Raw genomic sequence first — 19,447 nt, 5'->3', positions numbered from 1 at the left:
TTACCTAAAAACTTGAAATTCCTAAACAATACCGAAGTTTTAAAGACAGAGAAAATCTCATGAAGTCAGACTTCCCATAGTACGTTCTAAGTTTAGAAAGGTTGGCGCTTGCTTCTGTAAAAGTGGAGAATCCCAAGTATTTAAGGATCTGATGTAAGAAGGTGTCTACATCAGCCAGACTTCCTAGGCTCCCAGCACTTAGCTGTACCTACGGTTGCCTCTAGATTACCTCTCCGCAAGTCTTGGAACCTGGTTTATTTTCAGGGCTGTACTGAGCAGTACAACATGAGGAAGTTTCAGACATTATATCAGACTTAAGTCCCCCTCCCCCAACTTTGACCTAAAAAATAAAACTGAAGCTTTTTGGCATGGCATAGAACGTTCCTGACCAGCTGTCTCAGGCCACTTTTTAGGGACTGTCTTATCACTCACTGTTCTTCAGTCCACTGGGGGTTCACGTGCCTTTGGGCCTTCGCTCATGGCAACTTCTTCCCTTGTCCACCAGGCGAGTCTGCTGTTCTTCAGAGTGTGGCTCACACATCACTTCGTATTATTATTGGATATCCACAGTCGACGAGTCCACATGCATTATTTCTAGTCCTCAAAATAACCAAAAGAAAGCTTTTCCTCTTCATTTGACAGATGAAGAAGTTGAAGCTCAGAAATGTGTTGCTTGCCCAAGGTCATACTGCTTGTAAGTATCGGGGCAGGGATTTGAACACAGGCTGGACTCCAGATCCATGTTCTTTCCACTATGCGCAGTGAACCTTCACGTCTTGCCCTGTGCCCTAACAGTACTTAGCAAACAAATGTAGAGCTGTTCTCCTACAGGTGTCCTTTCTATTAGGGGGAGTTGTGTGTGGTTTTTTTTAAAGATTTTATTTATTTATTTTGACAGAGAGAGACAGCGAGAGAGGGAACACAAGCAGGGTGACTCGGAGAGGAAGAAGCAGGCTCCTAGCGGAGAAGCCTGATGTGGGGCTCGATCCCAGAACACAGGGATCACGCCCTGAGCCGAAGGCAGACGCTTAACGACTGCACCACCCAGGCACCCCTAGGGGGAGCTTTTTGAAAGCAGGGAGCTTGTCTGCACCCTGGCACCAGATACAGAGTGGGTGCTCAGTCAATGGAAAAGAATATTATTTTCTAATTTAAGCCTCTTCTGGAAGCCGATTTACTGATGAGGTCATCAAACTCTGGGGCAAGGGCTCTGAGCAACCTCCACTAACCACCATGGATTCCAGGTGGCAGCATACCAGTTAGCAGCAGTCTACACTTCTTCCCGCGGAGAGAGTGGTCAGGATGATCAAAACCCAACGGAACTGACTTGAAAACACGTGAGAAAGCTCTAGGAGTTTACTTGGCCGGCTGCCACTTCCTTCAGGGAAGGAGATTATGTACCTGCAGCGCACTGGTGCAAGACTCTGGCAAAAGAGCTGAGAAATATCGGACTTCTTTACAGACACAAACTGGGGTTTCACAGCAGTGCCGCTCTTCTTCATCCACTGAGCTTCCCATTATATATTTGATACAGTCCCACTTTTCTCCGGCAAAATGGAGTATTTGGAACACACATGGCTGGCAGCCCACCTTAGCGGACGGAGTGCCTATAATTAGTTACAAAAGTGCTTCACAAGTCTGTCACGGGTAGATTGTTGTATAAACGTGAAATTTTTATTGTCTTAAAAGAAAGATTTTTCTAGAACAGCGTCATGAAGTATGCGTGGATCTGAATGCCTGAAACCCAGCTAACGAATATCTGCAAACACGAGAGAACTTGTTGCTACAACTGCTTGATCTGAGCCACCTCCGGTCTTGTTGCCAGAGCAGGAGAAAAAGTTTTGCCTTGGCAGGTAAATGAATGAAGGAGCAATCATCAAATACCACCTGCTATTTTAAAACGCGTTATTTGTAGCTCAAGTGCACATGTGCCCTCCTGTTGCTATTTGGACTGGGAATGAGAGGCCGTCTCTCATTCCATTTACAGCCCTTGGCCGCACTGGCAGGAAGAGCTGATGAAGCAAAAGGGGGCATGACTTGAACTATTTCTGTAGGGACTGCAATTGCTGCTTAGGAAGCCTCCTAAATTTTTTAGGAAGCTCGGAAAGACGGGGAAAATGAAGTCACTTAATTCCTTCCCAGAATAAATGGGGCCACTGGAGCACATGAAGCTGTCCTCTCCGGCAAGCCATTTAAGATGTCCAAGTGTGGAGGGAAGGGTAAGGGCCGGACAGAGATAAGGCACAAGCTGTACCACTCTGATTTTCCAAAGCAATGGCTAAATTTAGCCTCAGAAAAAAACTGCCATACTCCACTTTTTAAAAACTCCCCAACTCTACACACCAAGACAAATGGAAGTTAGCAATTCTTCTCAGACTTTCTTCACTCGCAGTGACTTTGGATCCATATTTCTTCTCCCTGGTCCATGTTTTCCACTATTCACAAACTCAGAGCTTGGACGCATCAAGGAAAATCGGGTAGGGGGCTACTAAACAACTCACAGCGACTAGGAAACAAACGTGACGAGAGGAGTCAAGCAAACACGCAATTATTTCTCCCTTGAACTCTTTCCATGCCAGAGGCTGAGGTGCAGGAGGGCAAGAATTTCAAACCTGTTCTCCAAGGACACGAAGGCTTGGTGGAAGACCCTAGCAGCTCAGCTGTGCTGCCCCGTGGCGTGAGGCACAGGAGAGCACCCCAAATTATGCCGGAGCTGACTGCACGGTCAATACAGTAGCAAATCCAACTGGAGTTCAGCGTAGTAAAACTGCAGCCAATTGGTGTGAGAACAATGGAAATCAGGAACTCTGACGCTGATTCTGTACCTACCTTCACAGCCTACAGCAGAGTAGAACATTCTAAGTCTGTTAACTTCCAAAAGCAACAAGTCTGGAGAATACCGTCTCAACAGTTTCAGTGCCCAGTGAAAATAAGAGATATTACAAGCACAAATGGAAATGTTCTAAAGTAGTAAGAGCAAAGTGAATGAAGACCAGGGGAGCCTATCACCACTAAGACTAATGAGGTCTTTAAAGAAAAAGCGCTGTAATGAGACTTGGAGGTGAGCAACCATCTTCCTCCTCTGGATGCAAAGGCGTGACGGTGGAATGAAATTTAAGTGCACACAGGAAAATGGAGATGAAAATCCTAACACCCAAGAGCTGACAGGGCAGAGAAAAACTACAAAATGCACAGCAAGTGTCAGGAGGCAAGACGACTTCAAGGAACCACCAGCAGGTTGATTGGTGGTGCTCAGCTCTAACAGCAAAAACTCCTGAGCACTTGAAATCTTTCAGGAAGTACTATGGAGAATCAGAGCCAGAACAGGTTCGTTCTGCAAATAGCGAGTCAATCCCCACTCCCAAGGCACGACTACTTGGCACTGGTGTGCTGAGGTTCTCGGGATATAACAGGGATCAAGAAAGCTCACGACGTCGTGGTAGCACCCAGGGAACCTAGTACGATGGAGCCTTTATTTCAAGGACCTCAGTCTGATGTAAAGGTAAAGAGGAGTCTTGTGAGTTCTGTTCATCGCGATATTCCCAAGGCCTAGCAGAATGCCTGGCACAGAGTAGGCCCTCAATATGGATTTGATGAATACGTGATTTAATTTCACCTGTTAGAAATATAAAATGTGAGTTTAAGGAGAACAAGGCAAAGGATATTATTTAGAACAAAATATGTTTCCATTAGTCATTTCTGTGGTGTACTTTTCTCCAGCCAAGTTAGTAAACGCAGTCCCTTCCCTTCTCATGGGGCCACCTTTTACCTGATGCCATTGACTGTATCAGGGAGCAGGCATCTGGAAACAGACAAAACACCTAATTATGACTGGTACACAATAACTCTTACATTTGGTAGTTTCCACCTCAGAAGTAGCATTCCAGAACAAGGTCCAGGTGGAGACTGTTGGGGTGAGGAGGTGGGAGGGGACTGAAAACTCCATAAAAAAACAAAAATGAAACCAAAAAACTTTGGGGACACCTGACTGGTTCAGTCAGCAGAACACGCGACTCTTGATCTCAGGACTGTTCGAGCCCCACGTTGGGTGTAGAGATTACTTTTAAAAAAGTAAAAATCTTAAAAAAAAAAAAAAAAAGAAAGAAAAGAAAAAAAATCTTTGCTAATCACATGTGCTACCTGGTACCTGGAGGAAAAAATAATCCTGGCTGCTTCTAGCTAATTTTACTAATCATAATAGATGTTATTTGCCCTGAGTTCCTGGTGAGTTTCAATATCTGAAAAACCATGTGTTTGGGATTCTAGCTGGAAAAGTCCTTCTCTGTGTCCAACTCATTCTCCATACATTATTTAGAGGTCTGCTGTTGGCAGTGCTTTGCTCTCAGAACTAATTGCAGGAATGCCATCTGCACAGACATTCCCAACTGTCTTGCCTACTCGTGAGAGTTAAAGTCCAAGATATTCCAAAAATATGTATTTTTTTTGTAAACACTGGATTCTCCAGAATGGTTTCAATTCTAGAACTTGAAAGTTTATTAACTACGATAATACTTTTTCATAATGCTATAAGGTTTTGTAAAAATCCAGAATAAATATGGGTGAGGACATCATTTCCAAATGCATTGACTGAAATGCATATATTTTAAAGAAAACAGTTGTATTATTTAAAATAATGGATGCATTATAAAGTAGGTCTTGAGAGATGAAATGATTCAAGAATACTATTTTGCAACTTATCATAGGTCTTTCTGACAACAGAGAATAAACATTTAAAAAAAACTCAAGTTGTACCATTTTAAACATGTTTTTCAGAAATAAAAATATTTCTCTGAGGGAGAACATTGGAGTTTATTTATTTATTTATTTATTTTTAAAGATTTTATTTATTTATTTGACAGAGAGAGAGAGACAGCCAGCGAGAGAGGGAACACAGGCAGGGGGAGTGGGAGAGGAAGAAGCAGGCTCCCAGTGGAGGGAGGAGCCCGATGCGGGGCTTGATCCCAGAACGCCGGGATCACGCCCTGAGCCGAAGGCAGACGCCCAATGACTGGGCCACCCAGGCGCCCCAGGACATTGGAGTTTTAGAATAATTTTAACCATTAAGCTCCTTTTTGGAGGTGTCGTGATCCCTGGGAGGGCAGTGTGGCTCGTGGCCCCGACTGCCGCATCGGAACACACCAACGTCTGCTCTCCTGGGTCCACACGCCACTCACCCCACACTCATGCACTACATCTCCCATTACCACTCTACCCCTGCACCAGAGTAATCTTCAAATTTCTGCAAATTCCAAATCGGTGAGGCCTGAATGAATGTATTATTGAGGCCAGTATTCAGACATCCCTTGGATTAGGTGGAAAGGCTAACAAGGTATCACACTTTCCACTAAATGGGGATGAAACTTGATTTCATAGAGTTGGGGGCTGCCTTGTCTGGCTATCCTCTTGGAAGCCCAAAGCAGGCTTCTTTAATCCTCCACCTTGGAGCAGAGTGGGTCTAAAGGTTCACGGAGTAGTTAAGTCATGGAACAAAAGGTTAAGAACCAGCTCAAAGGGCAGCAGGTGCTAAGCTTGGGGAACATCCCTCACAAACCCCAAACACATTCCTCCCATTCTCCCCTCTTCCTCATTTTCCTGATTTCCCTTCCCTGCCCCAATCCCATCCCTCCGCAACCTCTTTGTTTCCCTCCCTGCTCTCGCCTAACTGGCACCAACCCTGGATCCACGTATGTCGTCTGTTGGAGGTGGCTGACAAAAATACTTATGGTTAATAATAGATCAGGTAAGATCGAGATTCACGAAAAGAGTAAAATAAAGCTCACGTAAAGCTACTGTACAGAAAACACATACAGTACCCTCCAAAATCATTAATTTTGAGTCCCAAATTTGGCTGAACTTGGCAAACGAAGCAAAACGGGAGGCAGTTTCAAGATCACGGTCAGCTGTTTTGGAGAGCACGTGATGTCACGGACTTGAACATCCTTGCAATAAAGGCAGTACTGGGTTTCAAAGGACTGCTTATCACCATTTAGTATTAACAGACACCAAACACTATTTCACAGAAGCAGTTCAACCAAGAGCCGGTGTGGTCCGACTTGAGAGCTCTCTGAGGATTTGGTTTAAGTCAAGGGGAGACTGAAGCATTCCATGCATGTCTATTATTTACTGCTCACTCTTTCCTGAACAGTATTTTATGATCCTGATTTTTAAATCTAAAAGTAGGCGAGTTGATGGTTTTCAATTTCCTGAAGGAAAAGCTTTCTGTACTTAGTTGGTTTTTAGTAGTTATCATTAAGGAACTCTCAACGGATTTCTCTTCTGCAGGTCAGTGGCTCTCAACTTTAAAAACAAACGTCTTTACTGTAATGAAATAACATATTACTGGAGTTTAACGATAAGGTTGTGTCCTGCAGAGGCAATTTCTTTCCACAATTCTTGGTGGGAAGACAGTAGCTGCCAGTGTTTAAATCTATTTGACAATAAGCCTAATAACTGACCAGTCAGCTGCCGGTTACCACTTGACGCTCCTGAGTGACACCGTGTCTGCTGAGTAACGTCCCTATGCAGACATAAAATGTACAGGAGAAGCTGGACCTCCCTTGTTAGGAAAGAACCCGTAACAGTGTTTCCTACCCTCCATCATTCATTGGCTCTTAGCGATGAAAGCTACAAACCCTTTCCTAGAAAAGCACACATGCACAAAATCGTACATTCAATATCAGGGGACTCAGACCCAAGGGAGGGGACAGCCGTGAGTTCCAGGCTCAGGACGATGTTGTGGGGACGGTCCACTGAAACATTTCCAAACTGCATGCTGTAGAAGATTTTCCACGAGATGTTACTCAGTAGACCATAAAAACAAAATGTGTCAAGGTGTTTTTGAATTACTGGGTTAAACACAACTAAATACATTTGCATTTCTTCAATGCAGGACTTCTCGGAACCTTAACAGGCTAACTAACAGATGCTGTAAACTGCTGGTAGAGAGCCGGAAGGCATGTTCCTAAACTTATTTGAATCTTTCTGTGTGGGGCTGTGGGAGCTTCTTATAAGCAATTCCTGTAACTAATGTTCCCACAGAAGAGTTTAGGAACTAAAACCAGTCCTAAAGAATACCCCGGGACAGACAACGTCTGGTGAGGAAGTTCCTGGTCCACGCTCCTTGTTTTCCTTTTCCACTCACCAGGCAAGGCTCAGGTGTCACACCAACCAGCCACAGACCCTGATAAAGTTATGTGGGTTAAGGCGGAACGTCACCCAGGGACTAGTATGGGAAGCTGTCTGACCCCACATCTCTTCTTCCCATCTCCTTTTTCCTTCCTAGACGACTCCACTTCCTCTGATAGTCCAGTCAGTCCCACTTCAGACAACCTCTGACACACTGTCTGTCCCTTCCACTGTTCCAACCTTCAAGATACCTCAGAAGGGTTTCTCTCTCTCTTTTCTCGGTGCCACTTGAGAATAAAAAGAAGACTGTAATTACAACTGATAATAAGAATAATGTTATGGTTCTGTTATCAAGAAACTTAAATTTTATTCCTCCAAAAAGTTAGGGAGCTAGACTTTGTAATTTCTGAGATATTTTGGGTTCTACCCTATGAGTTAAGAATTTTCACCAAAAAGTTTTCATTTACTAAGTTATTTTTTTATTTATTTATTTTTAAAAAGATTTTATTTATTTATTTGACAGAGATAGAGACAGCCAGCGAGAGAGGGAACACAAGCAGGGGGAGTGGGAGAGGAAGAAGCAGGCTCATAGCGGAGGAGCCTGATGTGGGGCTCGATCCCATAACGCCGGGATCACGCCCTGAGCCGAAGGCAGACGCTTAACCGCTGTGCCATCCAGGCGCCCCTAAGTTATTTATATGTACCTCTATTTTTATTTGAGCAACATCATTTAATATGAAAATAGGACGTGCATTATTTCATGTGTTTTGGAACATGTAAGTGTAGGCTCTGTATATATTACGTACATTATACATTTCAATGTTTTGCAGTGTATAATGTGATATACACAAGCATACATATTATTTTAATATTTTTCTCCTGCAAATGCTGAGTATCCATTACAGGTCCAAAACGTTTTTCCTCTCAGGCTAGCTTGGGAACATACCTATCACTTGTTGTACAGTTTATCTGAGAAATATCACTCAACTGGCTTGTAAGTTTTCAGAACACCATTAGTTTTAGGCTGGGCTCTTCCTATGTTTTACATCGTTAGATAAAACATCTTTCACACATGCACAGAAATGCCAGAGGCATGGATTCTGGCTAGAGCAGAATGAATGTTTCTTTCCTTAGAAAAGACAAAAGGATATTTAAATGAATTCTTTGTTGATTTATCCAAACCACGGCGTATAATATATTAAGGACTTGAATCGTATTTTTTGAAAATGGTCCTAGGAATTGTGAGTCAGCACCTATTAAAAGGTGAAGGTTCTGGTGTCTTCTCATTTAAAATGAGACCATGAGAATAAAATCATGGACTCGGCCTTATTAGGAGCTTCTGCGGTTTCCGAAATGAAGGGTGCTTTCTTTAGGAATATGACCATCAGGCTGAACATCAAAAAGCGCCGGCTCCCTCACAGTATGCCTGCCTCGCATCCCTCCCCCTTCCCAGGCTATGGCATCTTGTTTCTCCTTTGGGAGCTGCTCCTGCCCTGTGCGTAGTTCAGGTGGTGCTGACCCCAATTCTTGTTTCCAGGGAGGGAGAGGCAGGCCCTGCTAATGAGAGTACTGCCTCCTCTTATTCCAGTGATTGGACACATGAGTCAAGCTGAGCCAAGAAGAACAGAACATTTCCTGGAACAACTGGCAAAGATGTGCTGTCTTCCCGGAGATATTTGCTAAATTGGCAAAATACAAGCCTGGAGCTTTGAGGGGGCCATCTTGCTACCAATGTGGAAATGAGAATAAAATCAACATAGACAAGAGTAGAGTCAAGAGAGGGAGAGACAGGTTCCTAATGCTATCACTTGAGCGTCTGGAACCAGCTATATCTGAAGATAACTCCAAAACCAGACTTCCTAAGAGTCAATAAATTCCCTTTTTTATATAAGCCAGTTTGAGTTGGAGTTCTGTTACTTGAAGCTAAAAGAGGAGTCTAAGGTGACTCTAGTAACTGAAATGTGGATCCTTTCACTAAAATAGTGAAAGTCTGCTCCCACTTACAAATAAAAAAAATATCCAATTAAATATTCATTACATATACCTCGGTCGTGCAAAATTATCATTGGAATCTCCCTATAAAACGTGGAATAAACTGCGGTGGAAATAAGCTGTCGTGCTCATTTGAACCATTTTGATTACCTAAAGAAATCAGAAAAAGGTGCACTGAGCTCCAGCTGAGCTGGAAACCTATCTGGTGTTGAATTCCATACCTACAGAAGCATCTCCACTCGTTCAGACCTTAGGTAAATCAACTGTCATAACAGACACGGCCCAGGAAAGGGAATCACTACAGAACACTGAGATTTAAAGAGCACTCGAGAATTACCTGGTCCAGGGGCTTTCAGTAGCTTTTGACTGTGGCCCACGGAAAGAATTAAACCCAGTACACACACGCGCGTGCGTCCTGAAACAAAAACTTCTCAAATCCACACTTACCCTGCACAGGGTACTCTGATTTTAGAAACTAATGATGCTGACCACTAATCTCCTGAACCACTCCTAATAGGTTTAGAACACAGGTAAGGCACTGATCCAGAGACCTAAGGTGATCTACCTGAGATTTCTTTTCTTTTCTTTTTTTTTTTTTTAAGATTTTACTTATTCATTTGACAAACAGCCAGTGAGAGAGGGAACACAAGCAGGGGCTGTGGGAGAGGAAGAAGCAGGCTCCTAGCGGAGCAGGGAGCCCGATGCAGGGCTCGATCCCAGGACCCTGGGATCACGCCCTGAGCAGAAGGCATACACTTAACGACTGAGCCACCCAGGTGCCCCTACTTGAGATTTCTCATTTACTCAGTGGTAGAGCTGAAAAACAAAACAAGTACTCATCCTACTGTATTATTCCTAGATGGCAAGCGTCTGGCCAACCATAAGAAAGCCAGAAAGATGATTCAGGTGGCAAACCTAGCGATTTCACAGTGGTACAGGCCAGGACTCTTCAAGACCACTTAAATGAAAACCCCGATCCCCTAGGAACCCTGAACTGCTCTGTATGGGAAATCCTGTGGCATCTGTGTCCAACTGACTAACAGACAAGACTGAACTGAGTGCAAGAAGTAGGATCAGAGGGAGGTGTGCTTTCAGCCTGAAGACACACATTCCCAACACATTCTTCCCATTCTATCCAATAAATAACACCATACATGTAATCTGTTTGTCAACTAACAGTAGTCATGAAAACTCCAGCTCCCAGATTTCATTATGCTAGGTGGGGAGGGGAGGGTATAACTTGGGTGCCGCCCTGCCCTTCAAACCGCCACTAATCTATGCTGGGAGATGAGGGGAAAGGCTTCAATAATAAGACTTGAGTTAGGCTCAGAGAATTTAGAATACTGAGTAGTTGTTGGGAGACGGGGAAAAGCTGGCTAAGAGAGAGGTGAAAGTCGAAAGGTGAAAAAAAATGGAAATCAGTTAATCTTGGTAGTGGATGAATGTTAATTTAACGTATTTGGAAGAACTTATGTTATTTGCCATTACTTTCAATATTACAAAAATGTTATATCAGTTTAGCATCACTAGCTTAACTCCTATAAACTTTCACTCTGATTAAATTCCTTGTGTACTTTGCCTTCCTCAAATTTGTAATAATGTTATAATTTGCTTAACAGTTGACCTATAATAGGTACTTTTAAAAACGTGTTGACTAATTGATCTTTCTATACGTCATATGTCTAACGCTATGCTCTACGTTCAGTGCTTACCAGACAACACAAAATTAAAAAGCTACAGGTACCATGATCTTTTCGAAACTAAAATTTGTTAGTACACAAAAGGAACTATACTGAACTAAAGCATCAAGCAAGGTCATACAGACATTGTCAATGCACCCACCCCCAACAGTACGAAAAGCAAAGACACTATGTACAAAGTCTGGTGCCATGACTGTAATGAGCCTCCGTGCTACACTGTTTAGGGGCAGAGCGTAACTATTTCCTGAGGGTAAAGGCATCCCCTTGCCTGCCTGCTGCAAATTAATCCATGTCTAGATGTGTCAAACAAGAGCAAAGAAATACGCTCATTGGACTTCAGGGCAATCCACTCAAGAAGGGGACAAGACCATCAGTGATGGTGTCCGTGATCACGAGCTGCACTATCCTCACGCCATTACGTGCCGACACCCAGCAGGCTCCTCAGCATCTCCCAGATATTAAATGTGACTAATGGTGACCTGCAGCCTTCAATGTCATTCAGCGCATCTCATCGGGGCTTCTCCCATCAGCACTGAAAAGTCCTGGTTGGCTGTCAGACCTTACACAGAATGTAAGAAAGTCCATGTCAGCTGTAAGGAAGACAAAATTAACCCTACATCATGTGTATTGTTGCCACAAAGCCCAGAATGCAGAGGCCTGCCTCCAGGAAGTATGTAAGATTTTATGGAATGAATGCTACTAACTTCATTAGAGCCCCCATTTCCCCTCCATGTACCCTCACTTTCCTTTGGCCTTATCCTTCTTTATTTCACCTATTTTTATCTTGCTTCATTGTGTGATAATATACAGCCATACCTTGGAGATACTGTGGGTTTGGTTTTAGACCATGGCAATAAAGTGAGTCACATTTTTTTGATTCTCAGTGCCTATAAAAGTTGTTTTCATACTATGCTGTGGTCTACTACTTGTGCAATAGCACTCAGTCTTAAAAACAAACTACATACCTCGATTAAAAAATACTGCTAAAATATGCTAACCGTCAACTGAGCTTTCAGCAAGTCATAATCACTGATCACAGATCACTGCTAACAAATATAATGATAAAAAAAGTTTGAAATATTGCAAGGATTACCCAAATGTGACAGAGACACGAACTGAGCAAATGCTGCTGGAAAAACGGCACTGACAGACTTGCTCCCTCCCACGCAGGGTTGCCACCAACCTCCGATTTGTAAAACATGCCTTATCGGTGAAATGCAATTAAAGCGAAGCACAATAGAACGAGGTACGCCTGTATCTCTGTAAGTTCCCTTAAATCATTAAAAAAAAAAAAAAAGAGGTGAGTGCACACAAACTACGTCACGTGTTCATGCGAAATGCTTTTTGGCAAGGGAATATATAACTGAAATAACTCCCAAATATTCAGCTTATACTGTGACAGGATGCCATGGCTGATATTTAACAATGAAGACTTGGCACCACTCAGAGAGTCTCTTTTTGAAAAGATCGATGGAATACAAATATTAAGCCACTTTAAGCCAGGGAAAGCAAAACCCTTTAAATGTGAGAAGAAACGGCAGACACACAATGAACAGTCAGAAAAGGGGTGGGAAAGTGCACACCGCTAAGAATAAATGACTTCCAGAAACCACTGCACCAGCTAAAAAACGGTGCCAAGTTCAACAAAATGGTCTTTACTGACCTTTCTGGGTGATTCCTAAAGTTGTGTTTTAAATAAATGTATTAACAATTTTCCCTTAGACATTTAAAAAAAGCAGCCTACAAGCACAGTTCTGAAGCTTGAAAAGTTCACAACAGCAATGATCGGGAAATATCAGAAAAGTTCTGATGGTTCCCAAAGGAAATTCTAGGTCCCCAAAATGTCCATTTCCTGCACTGGCACAAGATGAGGGCTTTTGAGAGAGCACCTGCAGCTTAGCCATCAACAAGGGCCTCGGGGCTTTCGCTAGGGACATTCAACATCAACTAACTCTTTAACTTCACTATCTTTCTCACATGAAGTAAAAAATCCTCAGTTCAACCTGTTGTCTATGCTCTCTAAAACAGTCCAACGTGAACAGCCTGCAGCAGTGACAGCTGCTAGTATAGACAGGAAGGCCCAGCAGTGTCCTAAGAAACTAATAATGTGTGTGTCTATGTGTGTGTATCACAAATGCAGAAAAGTTGATTTAAAAAAATTTTTAATACAATGTCGTTCTTAACTACTGCATTAAATACTGTGTTTCTACTTTGATTCTATAGAATATAATTAATCAGGATGATTTAATGGAGGTCCCTTAGATATTTACGGTACTTCTCTGTTTTCTCTATTAAGCTAAATTTATTGGGGAAATGCATGTCTTGTAAATAAATGTTATTTTCTAGCATATTAAACATGATTACTCTCTAGATCTAATATAAAGAAAATACATAAGCATATTTGCTATTGTCTAATTCCGGTCTTAAAATACTATTTTCCTATAAACACACGCCATGAAATGTGCTACTGCTGAACGTGTTTCTCTTTACCAGGTTCCCAGGTAGCAGTTTCTCTCTATGACACAATTTCTGTAGGAAAACTCTCTGAAAAATTCCTTTGGGTAGGAAGAGAAAAGGTTTCCTTTATATACAGCCAGCCATTTTACCATATATGACAAAATCTGGGGGAGAGGGGCATAGTTTTAAATTTTCAGGTCTTGGCTTCACTGGTGACTGAAATATAATACACAGAACCAAACACACACATGAGGCACTTCTGTAATATCCAACAGCACTTCTCACGTTATTGAATCTGCTTTGCTAATTACATACCTCAGATTGATCAGTAGAAATCATACCAAGCAAGAGTGGACAAAATATAAAATAGACTAAAATTGTCATCATTCCCTGGTAAACCAATTGATGAAGAAGATACTTTGCAATAGTATTAGACTTTCAGAAATTTGTTTTGATGCCTACAGAAACCTACAGAGATCGAAAAAGTCTCAAACATCCGAACACCATCAGGGCCACCTCTTAAAGTTGTGCAATACCTAAATCAAGTCACGGAAGATCCTGTAAATGCAAGAAGGCCTCCCGGAGGCTCTATTCCAGCCCATCCGAGCGTGGCTGGTGGAAGCAAGGGTCAATGCACCTGTCCTGTCGTGGTTTGCAGGTAAATCAAACTCTCAAGTTTTTCCAAAGCTCCTGGTCTCTGAACTCAACCAACTTTCCCCGCCGGGTTCCACGCACACATTAATAAAACGTTCATTCACTCCATTGGCTTGCTGGAAAAGGCAGCCTCCAACCGCCTAGTCCTGCAGAGGCGCCTGGGGCCGAGCTCGGTGCTGTCCTGGTGCTGTCCCTTTGCCAGCGCCCCGCAGAGAGAGCACCTGTCCTGACCCTTCTCTCCCCTCCCCGCATAAGGGGCGCCTGTCTGGATCTTCTCTCCTCTCTCCGTGGAGGAGGCACCAGTCCCGGGCCCTCTCCCTTCTTCCCGAAGGAAGACAACCTGTCCCGTCCCCTCTCCCCACGCCCCTCCGAGGGGGCTCCTGTCCCCGCCCCTCTCCCTGCCGAGGGGCACCCGTCCCTCCCCTCCCCGCCAAAGGGTACCAGGGCCCCCCACTCCCCGCCGAGGGGCACCCGGCCGCTCCACTTCCCACCGAGTGGCACCTGCCTCCCGCCTTCTCCCAGCGCCCCGCCTTGGGGACACCTGTCTCCCCCTCCTCGCCGCCTCGGGGCACCTGCCCCCACCCTCTCCCCGCGCCCCGCCTCAGGGGCACCTGTCCCCCGCCGTCTCCCTGTGCCTCGCCTCGCGAGCGGGCGCTGGATCCGAAAAGCCCGCCGCCGAGGCGCGCCTCATAGACAAAAACCAGTCGGCGGCCCTGTGGGCGCCCGCGCGGCTCGCGGCTCCCGCCCCTCGCCCCTCCGCCCCCGCGCCCGCCCGCCGCGGCCACTCCCCGCACGCGCGCCCCCAGACCGCCACTCACCCAAACACTCCCACTCCCTCGCGCACACACGCGTGTCCTCACACCTGCTCCCGCCCTCGCTGCCTAGCATCAACACGCGCGCGCGCTCTGCCTCGCTGCTCACGTTCCCTCACACTCCCACTCGCCCCAGAAACACGCGTGATCTCACACCCACTCCCCAACACACCTCCTCACAGACATGCTTGCTCCACGGGCACACGACGGTCCCGCGCACACTCACGCGTCAAAACACACTCGGTCCCCTCGCGCTCTCCATCCACGCGCGCGATCTCTCCCTCCCCACTCTCTGTAAACACGCGTGTTCGCACACCCGCTCCCAAACGCGCACGCCCTCCCCCTCGCTCCATCAACACGCGCCGCTCACGCTCGGCCAAACACCCCCTCCCTCACACCCGCGCCGTAAACACACTCCGGTGCCCACGCACACTCACGCGTCAAAACACTCCCTCCTCGCGTGAGCACGCGCGCCCCTCACGCCCCTCCCCCTCCACGGCCGCGCGTGTCCTCGCACCCACTCCTCAAACACACCTCGCGCCCCCCTCGCGCGAACACGCGCGCCCCCCACGCCCCGGCGCGCGCCCGCCCCCAGCCCCGCCCCCGCGCGCCCCAGCCGCCCCGCGCGCCCCCGCTGGCCGCCGCCCTCGCCCCGCACGCGCCCGGCCGACTCTCCCCTCGGCCACACGCACACTCACTCGGACTTGGAGAGCACGGCCACCGCTCGGTCGAGCTGGCGCCGAGCCGCCTCTGCGTTCCTCCTCCTCTCCCGCGCGGCCCCGCCCGGCCCGGCCCCGACAGCCTAGCCCGGCCCCGACCCGCTCAGCTCCACACGCCGCAGCTGGAACGACTCGGGCTCCGGGTACCGCTGTCTCCCCGCCACAGCCCGAGTGCGACGCCCGGGCCAATGGCGGGGCGCGGCGGTGAGCTCACCGGCCTCGGCCCCGCCCTCCGGGCCGCACGGGCCAATCGGAGGGCGCAACGTCACCCGGAGCCGGGCAGAAGCAGGTGTGGGGCGCGGAGCCGCTCGGCGCGGGGACTGCGCCGGAACTGCGCCGGAGCCGCGCGGCGCCGCGCTGGACGGCGGCGGCCGGGCCCGGAGGGTGCGGGCGGAGCGCGGCCCCCGCGGCCCCGGGCGCCCGCACGCGAGGCCCGGGCTGGCCGCGGCTCCTCGCGACGTCGCCGCCCGCTCCCCGCCCAGATTTGCGGAGGCCCGCTAGAGGGGCGGCTGCGGTCCACTCGAGGGCAGGGACGGCCCGGAGCCCGACGGCCGCGCCCGCTCCCCGGGGCTCACGGCCCCGAGAGGCTTTCCCCGGGGCCCGCGCGGCGGGGGACGCTCGGACCGCGCTTGCCCGACTCCGCGGTGCCGCCCCGCCGACTCCCGGCCCCGCGGCGCCGTCGGGTCCGCGCTGGAGACCCGCTCCCAGGGGCGCCCCGTGTACCCGGGCTCGGCTCCTGGCGCGGCCCCGGCGCGCCCTGCGGCGGCGGCGTCTGCAATGCAGCCGCGGGAGGAGCCGGCGCTGCGCTGCGCGGCGCGGCGAGCGGGGGAGCGCGGAAGGCTGGGCGGGAAGGAGGGGCGGGGGGCGCGGCGAGCCGGCCGGGGCGGCTAGGGCGCGGGTCAAGTCCTGGGGACGGGGTGCAGAGGTGCGCGGGCGTCGGCCAGGGCGGAGCGGAGGATGTCTGGCTCGTGACGGTGAATGGCGAGTCCCCCGGGAGTTCGGGAGCGTCCAAGCCTCCCTTGCCGGAGGTTCAGGGCCCCACCTCCTTAGCTGGAGTTTCAAGGCCTCCGCCCACTCCTCGGGTCTAACCCTGGTGTCCAAAAGTTCTGGCTGCGGCTTGGCTTTCTCACTTGGATACTTCTGCATAACAACCTCTCGCCTCGCCTCCCGCCCTAAGTCCAAGTCACACCTCTCCATCAAGGCTCACCGTGTCCAAGCAGCCCTCCCTGGCGTCCCAAGTGGACACCACCACCCTTTCTCCTTTCCCTATGTCATTTGTAGCCTTGCTGCTATTCAATCGCCGCCGCCCCCACACCCACCTACGGCCTTACACACAAAAAGCTCTAGACCCACGCGGACTTTCCCCGAGGCTATCTTCCCTGTTTTCCTCCATCTTGTCAGTTATCTTTAAAATTGATTATGTCTCTTACCTGCCATCTGGGTTAAAAAGAATCGCAAAAGATGGGAACGGAATCTTTTTTTTTTTTACCCTACCCGAACACGCGTGAAAACCACCACAGAATTTTGCACAGCTCCTAAGCCTGTACAGCCAAAAATGAATAATTGGTTAGAGGCCAAGCCAAGGACGCTCCTGGCGAGGCTGGGTCCCGTGGTTCTGTGCCACACATCGGAGCCAGGGAAGCAAGCAGTTCATGCACAGTCGCACTCCTGGGGGCTGACCGTGGCTGCTTGTCTGCAGCGAGTCCCTCCCTGCCCTGGCGAAGTCACAACACCCAATGCTATTCACAGTCCTGCTCCAACAAGCCCTTCCTGTTCCTGCCCCCACCTGTGTCCGCCCTGTTCTCACCACACAGGACCCCTGCACTTCCCAACTCTGCTTCCCAGCTCCCTTTCATGGGCTAGGGGCACCCCTATTCATTCCTTAAGGCCTGGCTCTAGCCCCCTCACCCCCAGGAGCATTGACCCAGGAGCTATGTTAATGCATTCCTGCTGAAGCATTTCCTGAGTGGCCTCTATTGCTTCCAGGGCTGGAAATGTAAGGGTTAGTAGTCAAGAAGGAGGGCTCTGGAGACAAACCATCTGGGTTCAAAGTTAGACTCTCCCACTTGCTAGCTGTGTGCCCCACTTGTGTGCCTTCGTATCTATGGGTGAGAATTAAATGAGCCAATAGATGTACTTACACCAGTGCCTGGTGCATAAGGCACACTGAGTACAACTTCACTCCTGCTGCTACTAGAAGTCAGGGTATCTTAGGGTGGTGATGGGAAAGGGGAGGGGAGGGCTTCTGGGTTTCTGATAATGTTCTATTCTTGACCTGGGCACTAGTTTTAGTTCGTGAAACTTGAGCTGTGTTTCACATACTTATTCTATGGGCACTTTTCCATATGTATATTTTACATTGATAAAACGTGCTTTAAAAAGCTGGTTGTTATTGGCCGAGACTGAGACAGCTCTAATCTCCTTGAGAACAGAAACAAAGTCTTAACTTCTCCTGGCACCTTACACAACGCCGGGCACACTGTAAGTCCTCGGCTCATGGTTATTGAATTGCTCTGAATGGATTGTGAGCCACAGAGAACAACCGGAGAGACGGGATCATGAGGGGCAATGCCTGCCTTTCTACTCTACAATGCCGGGGAACTCAGGATAATTAGGATCCGAGGTCAGGCACTTGGACCACTGCTAAAGAGAAGGTGTCTTCACTCTTTACTGTCTTTCAGGCAGGGACGTTTTGTTCCTTGGGTTTGTTTTAAAAAGGCAGAGGTTCAGACCTGGACACCCTAGCTGCCCGAGGAGGGGCATCATTACCCTTCACCCTTCTTCCAGCAGCCCCGTGTCCACCCGGCATGTGAGAAAGGTAGTCATGGATGCTTCACATTGTCTGTGCCCTGGTGATAGAGTGGGGTCAGCAGCCTGGAGCTCTCCTTTCAGGCAGCCTGGGGTGACATTTCTGCAGTAGGAAAGCCCCTTCACTGTTCCTCTGTTGAGCCCATGACTCTCCTGGAAGATCTGCCACTCTAATTCCCCACTGCACCCCTGTCTCAGGATGGAGGCCACGAGAACAAGTGCCTTCTATGGGCCCATTCATGGAAAGTCAGATGGTGCTGGGTGGGGTAAGCTAGATGCTTCTGAAGCAAGTTCAGAGCTCTGTCAGCATGCTAGAACCAAGTACCCACAGGTTGTCTTTCCTTATGGGTATTCATGTTTCTTTCTAGCAGGGTAGGAAATGACAGGGTAAGGCGGGCATATGCTTAAGGCGGATTATTACACCAGGTTTTTATTGGGCTTTGAGTATCCCTGGGTTGTTTTTAAAAATAGGGAAAAAGAAAACTTTGCTCAGTGCTGTGATCACTTGGCAGCACCCAGACCAAGTGCAATCTTTGCCCCTGAAAGAAGGGATGGTGAGTCCTTATCCCAGCCCTAACCTCTGCTGAGGGTCTCATGATGAACCAAGGGGGTGCAGCCTGGTGCAGATGAGGAAGAAGGGAACTACAGTTTGTTGGATGCCTGTTGTCTGCTTGTTGTTATGCTAGATACCCACGTACACTGCCATTATTTATCCTGCAAGCTGGATATTGTATAGAGGAAAAAATAAAGGCTTTAAGAAGTCAGATAAATCACGTAAAGGCACACAGATGGTAGGCAGCAGATCAGGGCTTTAGGTTCTGAGCCTGTGCTCACTCTGCGCCTCTCTGACAGTTCTCCAAGTACCTAAAACACTCTTGCTACCATTTAGATACCATTTGTTTAAGAAAGCAGTCTGGGAAATTTCTAAGAACCACCACATTCTCTTCCGCAGCCCTTGCAACTGTGAAAGCCTGTTTATGTAAAGATGTAGACTCTACCTGGGCAGGTCCCTGAGTGACCGTGAAGAGCAGAGCTCACCCTACAAACCGACGTTGGACTTGAGCACAAGTGAGAAATAAAGTACTAAGATTGGGTTGTTAGTGCAGGAGATAACTTCGCCTCTTCTATCTCATAAGAAATCAAATCTGTTTCTAAATATATCAAATTTCAGTAAAAAAAA

General features: G+C 47.9%; 1 protein-coding gene across 2 annotated transcripts in view; it reads right to left on the bottom strand.

The window, feature by feature from the left end:
• Window positions 1-19,447, bottom strand: part of LOC113270558 (calmodulin-binding transcription activator 1) — a 553,286-nt gene that overhangs the window by 35,091 nt on the left and 498,748 nt on the right. The window contains exon 1 of one of the 2 annotated variants that reach the window (XM_048221802.2): window positions 15,439-15,610. The exons of the other annotated variant lie outside the window; for it this stretch is intronic. The gene's annotated coding sequence lies outside the window, so the exon portion shown is untranslated. Of the gene's footprint in view, window positions 1-15,438; window positions 15,611-19,447 lie in introns of those variants that run through there. 2 annotated transcript variants of the gene reach the window in all.

Source organism: Ursus arctos, unplaced genomic scaffold (assembly GCF_023065955.2).
Source record: "Ursus arctos isolate Adak ecotype North America unplaced genomic scaffold, UrsArc2.0 scaffold_32, whole genome shotgun sequence".
Lineage (NCBI taxonomy): Eukaryota > Metazoa > Chordata > Mammalia > Carnivora > Ursidae > Ursus > Ursus arctos.
This window is presented reverse-complemented; position numbering and strand designations above follow the sequence as displayed.